A 13,476-nucleotide genomic window follows, 5' to 3' on the forward strand; every position below is an offset into this window, starting at 1 on the left:
TAGAACAGATTTCAGAATGTGGTAAGGGTTACAGTTCCACAATTTTAGGTTTTGACTTCTAGCTTCTCTAAGATGCTGAAACTAAAAGATATCAGTTTAATGATTCAGCAATCATATTTGTTTATTAAATCCTCTCTTCTCTGTATAACTCCACCGTCACCTTTGATCTTTCTGTCCCACTCTTTAGGAGTATTTGGGCTTGGCCATTCTAATTTTTCATGTTGGAAGGGGCTGTCAATAATATGGGGTAGGGAGATGGAACTAGCTGATGTTTCAGTGAGACTGGGGCCTCTAGGTTTCAGGACTTATCTTGTCCAGGGACCCATCTGGAGGTTGGAGGTTTCTGGAAAGTTACCCTAGTGCATGGAACATTTGTAGAGTCTTATATATTGCCCTAGATGTTCTGTGCAATTGACTGGAATGGTTTTGGTTGAGGTTTGGCAAGTTATGATAGCTAGCAATGTCTGATTGAAATTTGCATAAGAGTGACCTCCAGAGTAGCCTCTCAACACTGTTTGACCTCTGACAGACACTGACACCTTATTTGTTACATTTCCTTTCCCCTTTTTGGTTAGAATGGAATTGTTAATTACATGGTGCCAGGGCTGGATTCATCCCTGGGAGTCATTTCCCACGTTGCCAGGGAGACTTTCACCCCTGGATGTCATGTCCCATGTAGGGGGGAGGGCAATGATTTCACTTGCAGAGTTGGGCTTAGAGAGACTTAGGCCACATCTGAGCAACAACAGAGGTCTTCCAGAAGTAACTCTTAGGCATGCCTATAGGTAGTCTAAGCTTCTCCGCTCCCTACATAAGCTTCACAAGAGTAAGCCTCATGATCAAAGGCTTGGCCTATTCATTTGGGTGTCCCTAAAGTTTGACACAGTATCAGGATTCCCTGATGGTAAAGTTTAATAGTTCCACATTTTTTCTCCCATCTCTCAAGGGACTTTTCCAATACATTAAGATTATCTGCTTAATACACTCTAGGATATATTCAGGCGCTGCATTAAGCTATATAGGAGTAAAGGTTCTCATTCTTATTCTGGGCTCTTTGTGTTTCAATTATTCAAATGAGCTATTCAGCCGATTGAGTTAGATTATGTGCTACAGAAAATTTAAGTTCCAGAAAAATTAAATCTTTCTTCCTTTGGTCTCAAAAGAGTAGGCGCAGTTCTAAAATATAGACAATGTCTTCCTTACCCCTGTGTTCTGAATTACTTTAATCCCGACCTGATCAGCTTCATTCTTATCTCTAAATACCAGGCTATAGATATATAAAACAGCTTCTCAAAATCCAGACATAATCATTACCACCCTGGACTAAATGTGTCTGCTGCAAGAGCATTTAATCTAGGCCCCTGCTTTTTTATAAACATTTTCTAAAGGAGACCATACAATAATTGTTCTTTCATTTCTGGCTTATTTTGCCTCAAGAAATGTTCCACATTTAGTTCATTTACATCATTGCATATCTCACAACTTCGTTCCTTTATGTAGCAGTACAATATTTGATCATATGTATACACCATCATTCTCCAATCTGCTTCTCCGTCAGTGCGTCCTTCAGCCACCTGCATTCATCGGGCATTGAGTAGAGGGCCCAATGTCCACAGTCCACCAACACTATAAATTTTAGATAATTTCATTGTTCCCAGTAGAAAGATAACCAATAAACACACCCTCACCACATATGAAATCTAAACCTCCCCTTACCACTTGTCCCCACCCCCATTATTTACTCTGCTGTTGCTGTGGTACTGTTGGTGTTTTCCTGTTAAATATAGCTCATAGCATGCAATAGCAGTTTTCTCTCTGTACCCTGGACTTAAATACTCTTTGTATATGTATCAAACCTTTGAAATAGTTCCTGCAAGAACTAATTTATATTTCTAGTGTTAATCAGTGGGACATGTGGGTCTATGCAACCCCTTTCAATCTTGTTCATCTTCAATATAGTAATATTACTTCTAGTCTTACTAGAGAATCACCTCCACTTTTATCTATTCCTTTACATTTGAGTTCAACCTCATTAGCTAACTGTTCACCCATTTCTAGCTTCTAGTTTCTCTAAGTCCCCTACATTCTGTATTATAACCCTCCAATTTCACCGTTGCTATGGTCATAAAAGTGGAATCATACAGAAGCTATCCTTTTCTGCTTGGCTTATTTCACTCACCATTATATCCTCAAGGCTCATCCATCTTGTCTTATGCTTCAGGATGTCATTTCATCCTACTGCTGCATAATAGTCCATCATAAGTGTATACCATATTTTGTTAATTCACTTGTCTTTTGATGGGCATTTGGATTGTTTCCATCTTCTGGTGATTATGAATAATGCTGCTATGAACATCTGTATGCAAATGTCTGTTTGCGGGCGGGCCGCGGTGGCTCAGCGGGCAAAGTGCTTGCCTGCTATGCCGGAGGACCTCGGTTCGATTCCCGGCCCCAGCCCATGTAACGAAAACGGAGAAACAAAATACAATAAAAACAAGAAAATGTTTAAAAAGATGTTTCCCTTTCTTCCTCTCTTCCTTCCTTCTATCCTTCCTTCCTTCTCTCTGTCTTTCCTTTAAAAAAAAAAAAAAAAAAAAAAAAAAAAAAAAAAATGTCTGTTTGCATCATTGCTTTCAGATCTTCTGGGTATATTGCTGGATCCTTAAAGGGCAACTCGATATTTAGTTTCCTAAGGAGTGGCCAAAGAGTCTTCCATAGTGGCTGCACCATTATACTTTCCCACCTGCAAGGCATAATTGTCCCATATTCTGCACACTCTCTCCAATATTTATAGGTTCCTGTTTGTTTAATAGCAGCCATTCTTATAGGTATGAGGTGGTATCTCTTTGTAGTCTTGATCTGCATTTACCTGATACCAAATGAAAATGAGCATCTCTTCATGTACTTTTGAGCCATCTGTATTTACTCTCCAGAAAAATGCCTATTCATATCTTTAGCCCACTTTACACTTGGGCTGTTTGTTCTTTTGTTGTTTAGTTGTATATTCAGGAATCAAAACTTTGTGTGATATGTGAGTTCCAAATTTTTTCTCCCATTGAGTTGGCTGCCTCCTCACCTTTTTTTTTTTTAATTTTTTTTATTAATCAAAAAAAGAAAAGAAATTAACACAACATTTAGAAATCATTCCATTCTACACATGCACTCAGTAATTCTTAGTATCATCACATAGATGTATGATCATCATTTCTTAGTACATTTGCATCGATTTAGGAAAAGAACTAGCAAAACAGCAGAAAAAGATATAGAATGTTAATATAGAGAAGAGAATTAAAATAATAATACTAATAAAAAAAATATATATATACAAAAAAAGGAAAAAGAAAAAAACAAAAACAAAAGATACAAACAAACAAACAAACAAACAAAAACCTATATTTCAGGTGCAGCTTCATTCAGTGTTCCAACATAGTTACATTACACTTAGGTATTATTGTGCTGTCCATTTTTGAGTTTTTGTATCTAGTCCTGTTGCAAAGTCTGTATCCCTTCAGCTCCAATTACCCATTATCTTACCCTGTTTCTAACTCCTGCTGGTCTCTGTTACCAATGATATATTCCAAGCTGATTCTTGAATGTCGGTTCACATCAGTGGGACCATACAGTATTTGTCCTTTAGTTTTTGACTAGACTCACTCAGCATAATGTTCTCTAGGTCCATCCATGTTATTACATGCTTCATAAGTTTATTCTGTCTTAAAGCTGCATAATATTCCATCGTAGGTATACGCCACAGTTTGTTTAGTCACTCGTCTGTTGATGGACATTTTGGCTGTTTCTATCTCTTTGCAATTGTAGGTAATGCTGCTATAAACACTGGTGTGCAAATGTCCGTCTGTGTCTTTGCCCTTAAATCCTTTGAGGAGATACCTAGCAGTGGTATTGCTGGGTCGTAATCCATTCTGCCAGTCTATGTCTTTTGATTGGGAAATTCAGTCCATTAACTTTTAGTGTTATTACTGTTTGGATAATATTTTCCTCTACCATTTTGGCTTTTGTATTATATATATCATATCTGATTTTCCTTCTTTCTACACTTTACTCCATACCTCTCTCTTCTGTCTTTTCATATCTGATTCTAGTGCTCCCTTTAGTATTTCTTGCAGAGCTGGTCTCTTGGTCACAAAATCTCTCAGTGACTTTTTGTCTATAAATGTTTTAATTTCTCCTTCATTTTTGAAGGACAGTTTTGCTGGATATAGAAGTCTTGGTTGGCAGTTTTTCTTTTTTAGTAATTTAAATATATCATCCCACTGTCTTCTAGCTTCCATGTTTTCTGCTGAGAAATCTACACATAGTCTTATTGGGTTTCCCTTGTATGTGACAGATTGTTTTTCTCTTGCTGCTTTCAAGATCCTCTCTTTCTCTTTGACCTCTGACATTCTAACTAGTAAGTGTCTTGGAGAACGCCTATTTGGGTCTATTCTCTTTGGGGTGCGCTGCACTTCTTGGATCTGTAAATTTAGGTCTTTCATAAGAGTTGGGAAATTTTCAGTGATAATTTCTTCCATTAGTTTTTCTCCTCCTTTTCCCTTCTCTTCTCCTTCTGGGACACCCACAACACGTATATTTGTGCGCTTCATATTATCATTCAGTTCCCTGATACCCTGCTCAAGTTTTTCCATTCTTTTCCCTATAGTTTCTGTTTCTTTTTGGAATTCAGATGTTCCATCCTCCAGTTCACTAATTGTAGCTTCTGTCTCTTTAGATCTACCATTGTAGGTATCCATTGTTTTTTCCATTTTTTATTCTTTGTCCTTCACTCCCATAAGTTCTGTGATTTGTTTTTTCAGATTTTCTGTTTCTTCTTTTTGTTCAGCCCATGTCTTCTTCATGTCCTCCCTCAATTTATTGATTTGGTTTTTGAAGAGTTTTTCCATTTCTGTTCATATATTCAGCATTAGTTGTCTCAGCTCCTGTATCTCATTTGAACTATTGGTTTGTTCCTTTGACTGGGCCATATGTTCAATTTTCCGAGCGTCATCCATTATTTTCTGCTGGTGTCTGGGCATTTGATCAGATTTCCCTGGGTGTGGGACCCAGCTGGTTGAAAGGTTTTTCTGTGGAATCTCTGGGCTCTGTTTTTCTTTTCCTGCCCAGTAGGTGGCGCTCGTGGCGCTTGTCTGTCTGCGGGGCAGTCGGCCAGGGAAACCGCGCGTGGAGGCGGGGGTCGCTGGCCGCCGTGGCTTGGGGGAGTGCCGGTCCAAATTGCACAGCTGGCCTGAGACACCAAGCGTGACGGGAGGGCCCCGCTATCCAACGTTCCCAGTCAGACCAGGGAGCCACGTGCATGGAGGGGACCCCAGTCGCCAGCCGCCCTGGCCAGGAAAACGCGCGCACCTCGGGTATCTCACCGCAGCGGATTCTCCTTGCCCGTTCAGCCGTTCCAGAATGGGGTACGCTGTCTTTTTGGTCTCTGTCATGACTCCGGGAGCTGTTTCGTATTGTTTCTGTTTCTTTAGTTGCTTTTCTGGAGGAGGAACTAAGACCCGCGCGCCTTACTAAGCCACCATCTTCTCCGGAAGTCCCCCCTCCTCACCTTTTTGACAAAGTCTTTTGAGGTGCAGAAGCATTTGATTTTGAAGAGTTCACATTTATATATTTGTTATTTTGTTGCTTGTGCCTTGGGTGTAAAGTTTAGGAAGCTACCTCCCATTACTAGGCCTTGAAGATGTTTCCCTACATTTTCTTCTGCAAGCTTTGTGGTGCTAGTTCTTATATTTAGGTGTTTGATTCACTTTGAGTTAATTTTTGTATAAAGTGTAAGGTAAGGGTCCTCTTTCATTCTTTTGGCTGTTCTTCAATTTGTTAGTGTACTATATTACATTAACTGATTTTCTTATATTGAACCATCCTTGCATTCCTTGTATAAAGCCCACTTGGTTGTGTTGTGTAATTCTTTTACTGTGCTTTTGGATTCGATTTGCTAATATTTTACTGAAAGTTTTTGCATCTATGTTCATTAGGGAGATTGGCCTGTAGTTTTCCTTTCTTATAGCATCTTTACCTCATTTTGATATTAAAATGATATTAGCTTCATAAAATGAGTTAGGTAGTGTTCCTTTTTCCGCAATTTTTTGGAAAAAAATGAGCAGGATTGGTGTTAGTTCTTTTTGGAATGTCTGATAAAATTCCCCTGTGAAGCCATCTGGCCCTGGGCTTTTATTTTCAGGAAGATTTCTGATGACTGATTGTATCTCTTTACTTGTGATTGATTTGTTGAGATCTTCTTTTTTCTTCCTGAGTCAGTATGACTTGTTTTTGTGTTTCCAGGAATTTGTCCATTTCATCTAATTTGTCTAGTTTGTTGGCATATAGTTACTCATATATCCTATTATGATTTATTTTATTTCATCAGGATCTGTGGTAATGCACCCCTCCTCATTTCTGATTTTGATTATATACATCCTCTCTCCTTTCTTTGTCAGTCTTGCTGGTGGCCCATCAATTTTATTGATTGTCTCAAAGGAGCAACTTTTGGTTTTATTGATTCTTTCTATTGTTCTTTTGTTCTCCCATTCATTTATCTCTGCTTTAATCTTTGTTATTTCTCTTCTTCCATTTGCTTTGGAGTTAGTTTGCTGTTCTTTCTCAAGCTCTTCCAAGTGAACAGTTAAGTCCTTGATTTTTGCTCTTTCTTGTTTTTTAATATAGGCATTTAGGGCAATACATTTCTCTCTCAGCATAGCTTTTGCCACATCCCATCAATTCTGATATGTTGTATTCTCATTTTCCTCGGTCTCCAGATAGCTACTGATTTCTCTAGCAGTTTCTTCTTTGACCCACTTGTTGTTTGAGTATGTTATTTAATCTCCATATATTTGTGAAAGTTCTCACTTTTGGTGGTTATTGACATCCAACTTCATTCCACTGTAATCAAAGAAAGCGCTTTGAATAATATCAATGTTTTAAAATTTATAGAGACTTGTTTTGTGCCCCAGCATATGATCTATCCTGGAGAATGTTCCGTGAGCACTAGAGAAGAATGTATATCCTGCTGTTTTGGGATGTAATGTTTGTTAGGTCTAATTCATTTATCTCTTTCCTTGTTGATCTTCTGTCTGGTTGTTCTCTCTATAGAGGAGAGTGGTGTATTGAAATTTTCTATTATTATTGTTGACACATCTGTTGCTTCCTTCAGTTTTGCCAATGTCTGTCTCATGTACATTGGAGCTCCTTGATTGGGAGCATAAACATTTATGACTGTTATTTCTTCTTGGCAAATTGTCCCTTTTGTTAACATATAGTGTCCTTCTTTGTCTCTTATGACATTGTGGTAGTTAGATTCAGTTGTCAATTTGGTCAGGTGAAGATGCCTAATTATATTGCTATGGACATGAGCCAATGGCATGTGACCCTCATCTGTTGCTGATTACATCTGCAGTTGGCTAGGAGGTGTGACTGCTGCAATGAATGATGTTTGAGTTAATTTGCTGGTGCTTAAATGAGAGAGCTCAGCATAGTGCAGCCCAAGCAGCTCAGCATACCTCATCTCAGCACTCACAGCTCAGCCCAGGCCTTTGGAGATGCAGAAAGGAATCACCCCGGGAAAGATGTTGGAACCCAGAGGCCTGGAGAGAAGGCCAGGAGAGATCACCCTGTGCCTTCCCACATATGAAAGAACCTCAGTTGAAAATTATTAGCTGCTTTTCCTCTGAAGAACTCTACATCAACTAAATAAATCCCCTTTTATTGAAAGTCAGTCTCTCTCTGGTGCTTTGCATTCCAGCAGCTAGCAAACTAGAACAGATGTCTTTACATTTAAAGTCTATGCTTTCTTTTGGTTACAACTTGTGTTGAATATCTTTTTCCATGCTTTCCCTTTCAATCTATTTGTACTGTTGTGTCTAAGATGAGTCTCTTGTAAGCAGCATATAGCTGGGTTATATCTGATAATCCATTCTGCCTATATGTATCTATTAATTGGTAAGTTTAGTCCGTTAACATTCAAAGTTATTATGGAAAAGGTATTTCATGACTCTACCATCTTATCTTTTGACTTTCATTTGTCAGATCTATATATACTTTTCCCTCTTTCTCTTTATCCTTTAAGTTATCCGTACTGGTGCACTTCAATTTTGTGCCCTCCTTCAGACCTCTCTCTCTCTTGTCTTTTTTTTTCAACTGGCAGAACTCCCTTTAGTATTTCTTGTAGAACCAGTCTCTTGTTAACAAATTCTTTCAGGATTTGCTTGTGAAAATTTTAATCTCTCCCTCAGTTTTGAGGGACAATTTGGCTGGGTACAGAATTCTTGGCTGAAAGTCTTTCTCTTTCAGGATCTTGATTCAGGATCTTGAATATACCTGAGAGAAGGCGTACCACTGCCTTCTTGCTTCCACAGTGCCAGTTGAGTAGTCTGAACTCAGTCTTGTGTGATTTCCCTTGTATGTGGTAGGTTACTTTCTCTTGCTGCTTTCAGGATTTCCTACTTCTCTTCAACATTTGACAGAATGGCTTGGAGAAGGCCTATTTGGATTTATTCTGTTTGGAGTTCATTGAGCTTCTTTGACTTGTATATTTGTGTCCTTTATGAGACTTGGGAATTTTTCCCCCATTACATTCTCAACTACTCTTCCTAGCCCTTTACTCTTCTCTTTTCCTTTTGGGAAACCAATGAGTCTCATATTTGCATGCTTTTTTTGGTCCATCATTTCCCTGAGATCTAATTCAAATTTTTCTATTTTTTTTTTTGCCATTTGCTGTTTTGAGTGTTTAGAATCATTTGTCCTATCCTCTAGTTCCCTTATTCTTTCTTCTGCCTTTTCAAATATGCTGTTGTGTGTCTCCAGTATGTTTTTTATTTGGTCTATGGCATCTTTAATGTCTGTGATACCTATTTTTTAATTTTGTGCCCTCCTTCAGACCTCTCTTTCTCTTGAGAAAGAATAGAGGTCTCTCTATTCTTTCACATTCCTCTTTATGTTCTTCTAGCGTCTTCTTGATCTCCTTTATATCATTCGCCATATCATTAGGAATTTGGTCCTTAGCCAGGCCTGTATTTGTCTACACCTTATGCCGAATGATCTCCCTTTGTCTTCATGGCGTGTAAGTATCTAACAGGATTGCTTTGGGAGTTGATTCCCTTCAGTAGTCTCATGCCGTGTGTTTGCAGGATGCATGTGGAGCAGGATGCAAGGCATGGGCTGGGGCACGCAGTGTGGTGATGTGTGGCGGCTCAGGGGTAGGTGCAGGCTGAGGTCCCACAGAGGTGGGGAGGATGGAGCTGTGTGGGTGCACCGGCCTGGGGGGCTTGGCCCTGGTGTGCGCTGGTCTAAGGCCTGGGACCCTTTGTGTGCATGCAGGCATATGGCAGCATGACAGGGTTATGCTTTCATGGGCTGGAGGCTGTGCGGTCAGCACTTTGTCAGAGTGGGGAAGCGTGACTGAGGGTCGTGTGCATGTGCAGATCTGGGAGTGCTGTAAACTGATGTGCCTTATGCAGTACTTGGGGAGGGGGAGGCTATGCGACACTGTGGGTGGGGTCAGGGGTAGCCTGGGTATGGAGATCAGTGCCCGCAGCCTTTATGCACTGGCAACAGCCTGCAGGGAACAGGGAGGAGGAGATAGTGCTCAGGCAGGGTGCAGGAGAGGTTGCTGGGCTGCACTTGGGGTGGGGGTGGGGGGGCAGGTACATGCACTGGGGGCTGGTGGGGTGGGGGCACCTGGAGTGCGGGGAATGGGAGCGGGTGGCAGGGTTCAGGTGCGTGGGGTGTGGGGTGAGCCGGGTCATGGGGCTGCGCTGGTGAGGGTAGCGCGGCCTGGCTGACTTCCTGGCCAGTCTTCCAGTCCGTGTGTGTCCAGGGGCTCTGTGCCTCTGCACTAGGCTGTCTGCACCGGCTGGACGGTCTCCTGTTCTCTGCGTCTCAGGTCTTCAGCTCCTGTAATGTGTGGGGTGGAAGGCGCTCCCCGGTCACTCACCCCTGGGGTGGCTGTCCCTTCCCTTCTCCAGCTATTCCTTGGACTATCTGATATCTCTTACTTAATGTTTGACTGGCATATCTTCTTTTCTTCACTCTTTTGAAAACTTTTTGATCAATATGAAAATTTTAGATGTGTTTCTTATAAACAACCTATGGCAAAGATTCATATTTTTTATCCCGTCTGACACAACACTGATTGCGTCTCAGTCGATGATGATGAATTTTGTTGCTTTTCCCACAGTTTCATATAGCCTCCATTTGTCTGGCTGATTGGACTTGTATTGGAATCTGTACTCAGAAAGAAATATGTCGCTTTATGACTAACATATGAAATTCATCAACAACGTGAAAATCTGATAAATGCGTCCCATTGTAGACATAATCCAAAACTCCTCTGGTAGTTGCAGCTGACACGAGATGGCTGCTGATACAGCTTCACACAGGAGATGCACGTCTGCGCCCTGACTTTTCTCCTCTTCTCTTCCTAGAGACCACATGACACTCAGACCACACCCATTTTCAACATGAACCTTTACATAAAAGGTGTGACCTTCTAATAGCTGACACATTCAGTACTCTTTTAAAAGAGTGGCTTATACTTTATGAATAAGGACAAATGATGGTACTTGATGTCAATTTTCATATTCAGTGACTGAGTTAAAACTAATCTCCAACTAGACCAAAATTATCAGAGCTTGAACAAGAAGTAGCATCTATTTAGACAAGGGGAAATGGGCTACACAGGGGTCATCATCTTTGATCAATAGCTGAATTATGGTTTAGAAATTTATTGACATGTGAAATTAATAGGATCTGCACATTTCTCGTACATTTACCACACTCTCAATAAATAACTTTATAGCTGTCTCCTGGGTGGTCCCCTGGAAATGTACACATTGACATGAACAGCATAACCAATTTTCATGTTTTAAATTGGGTGTGAGATCATCAGTTTTAGGCACAAAATAACCTACACATTTCATGCCTTAAAGGAGGAAGTACTCTGAAAAAGGAAATTGCTGAGAATTTAGTTATGACATCTATTTTGGTTGATACTCAAAGGTCTATAAGTCTTTATGCTGGTTTGAAATTATGGACCCTAGAAAAGCCATGTTTTCTTTCTACATCTAATCTTGTAGGGACAGCCCTATTGTTTTGAGTGGAAACTTTGACTCGATTGTTTCTGTGGAGATGTGACACAACCAGCTGTGGGTGTGATCTTTTATTGGATTGCTTCCACGAGGTTCTGACACACCCAAGTGTGGGTTGAGTAAATGGAGGTATAAATCCACCCATTCAAAGTGGGACTAGATTAGTTTACTAGAGTCCTTTGAAGGGTAATTTAAAAGAAACTCAGGTAATTGCAAAATACAGTTGCTTCAGAGAGAGATGCAAGCATTTGGTGATGCTTGGAAAGAGCAGATGCCTACACACAGACAGAGCCCAGCAGACGTCACCGTGTGCTCGCTCATGAGATGCTAAGGCAGCCAGAAGCCAGAGCTGTGTCCCAGAGGAGCAAAGCAAAGGTCCGCAGATGCTTAGAGAGGAAACCACTGGCATCAGAAGCTGGAAACAACAGATTTGGAAACAAGGACCCACAGATGCCAGCCATGTGCCTTCTCATGTGACAGACATTGACCTTTCCTGAGTAAAGGTATCTCTCTCTGGATGCCTTAATTTGAACATTTTTATGGTCTTGAAGCTGTAAACTTGTAACTTAGTAAATTCCCTTTTTAAAAGCCATTCCATTTCTGGTATCTTGCATTCTGGCAGCATTTAACAAACTAGAACAGCCTTCAATTCCCTCATACTTATAAATGAGGAAGAAAGGAAAGAGGAAGGGAGAAGAGAAAGAGAAAGAAATGAAACCTATTTTAAATACAGAAAAATCAAGACTCAAAACAAGTACCTATTTTCTCATTTATTGGGGAAAAAAGTCAGGCAACTATGTCTGGTGTCTTCTTAAGAGAATAGAAGAAGCCTGAATTTGGAAAAGTGATATACCTGTAATCATTTATCAGCTGAACGATGTCTAGTTCCTTAGAGGTGAAATGGATTTAATTGAATCTAATTGTTGCTTTTTTTGTGGGAAATAAAGCAGAAAATGCATATAACTGCCTGCAAAGACATGCCTGACCCGTAATAGGAGTTCAGGACATGGCATTGCCCTGACACTCTTCCACGTAATGTGTGTGGCCCTGTGTCTGCTGTTCAGAAACCTTCCACTACCCTCACCATCTGGGCCCACACCTTGAAGCAAGCTTGTCACAAACCAAATTAGACAAGATTCTATGTTGTGTATTACTGACATTGTTACAAAGATGGATGCATTACATTTTACAGTGTTTTTAAAAATTCTTCCACATTGTCTGTTGTCTATTTAACACACCATAGTGTGAGCAAAGATACTGGGCAATGTGGAGTCTTAATTACCTGCTTTTTTAACTCCAGCATTAAAAATATTTTTGTCAATTACTGTCTAATATTTTTTTATTAAGCTCGAACTACTATTTTTTCTCTTTATCTTAAAATTTCCCCTACCCAATAATTTTCATTTTATTAAATTTGAGCTACCATCACTTTAACAAAGTTAAGTAGTAGTACCCAAATTTCTAAACTGCCCTTTTATAGTGTTTGTATTTTGAATAGCATATATCAAAATGAAATTCCATTACCAGGACAAGTAACAGAAAAGCGAGGTATTAATAAAAACAATTAAACTACATCATGAACCAGGAATTAAATCAAGTATGTGGGTATGTACATAAAGTCATCTTTTTTGGACACATTGAAAGAGGAGGAAGAGATATTCTGAGATGGTTAAAAAAAAGAAATGAAGAATAATTTATTATAGCTTAATTTGGCTGGTATTTTAAATGGAAAAGATAAGGTAAAGCAATATACCACAGGATGCAGATCTAATTCAAAGCTTTGAGAAATGATAAAAGCAGAATTTTTTATTCTTAAGTATTCTATGAGATAATTTTGAATACTGGTTCTCTTAGCAAAACAACGGTAATGAAATATTCTAAAATTAAGGATATTTTATTATACAAAATTGTTTATTATGAAATTCTTACAAATAAAGATCCTGAAATGAATTGAAAAAAGAAAAATCAATGCTTTCTGCTATTTCACTTCTTTTTGAAGTTTAAGCCACAAGTTTAGTTACTATTTCAGTTATGCAAGTATACAGTACACTATTCAGACATGAATATTGCTGCAAGTTAGATAGACCATGAAAGGGAAGTGTTAGAAATGCTTCACTGCGGCTGGAAAGGAGCCTGCTCAGTCAGGATGACAAGGAACATGACTCTTAAGACATGACTTTCTTTTCCAAATTCACATCAGGTGACATCCATGGGGTCTGAAAGGAGGGTGTGAGCCTCCAGGCCTCTGGACAAGTCTGGGGTTCCGCATCCCCTTTGGTCTCTCTGTCATCGACGACCCCAGGAGCAATGGCTTTGTTTTCCTAATCATTTAGGTCTCATGCTTTCTAAATTAGATGTGTTCATGGAATGGTGCTTGCTTCACCAG

The sequence above is a fragment of the Tamandua tetradactyla genome, chromosome 22, assembly GCF_023851605.1.
Source record: "Tamandua tetradactyla isolate mTamTet1 chromosome 22, mTamTet1.pri, whole genome shotgun sequence".
NCBI classification, from domain to species: domain Eukaryota; kingdom Metazoa; phylum Chordata; class Mammalia; order Pilosa; family Myrmecophagidae; genus Tamandua; species Tamandua tetradactyla.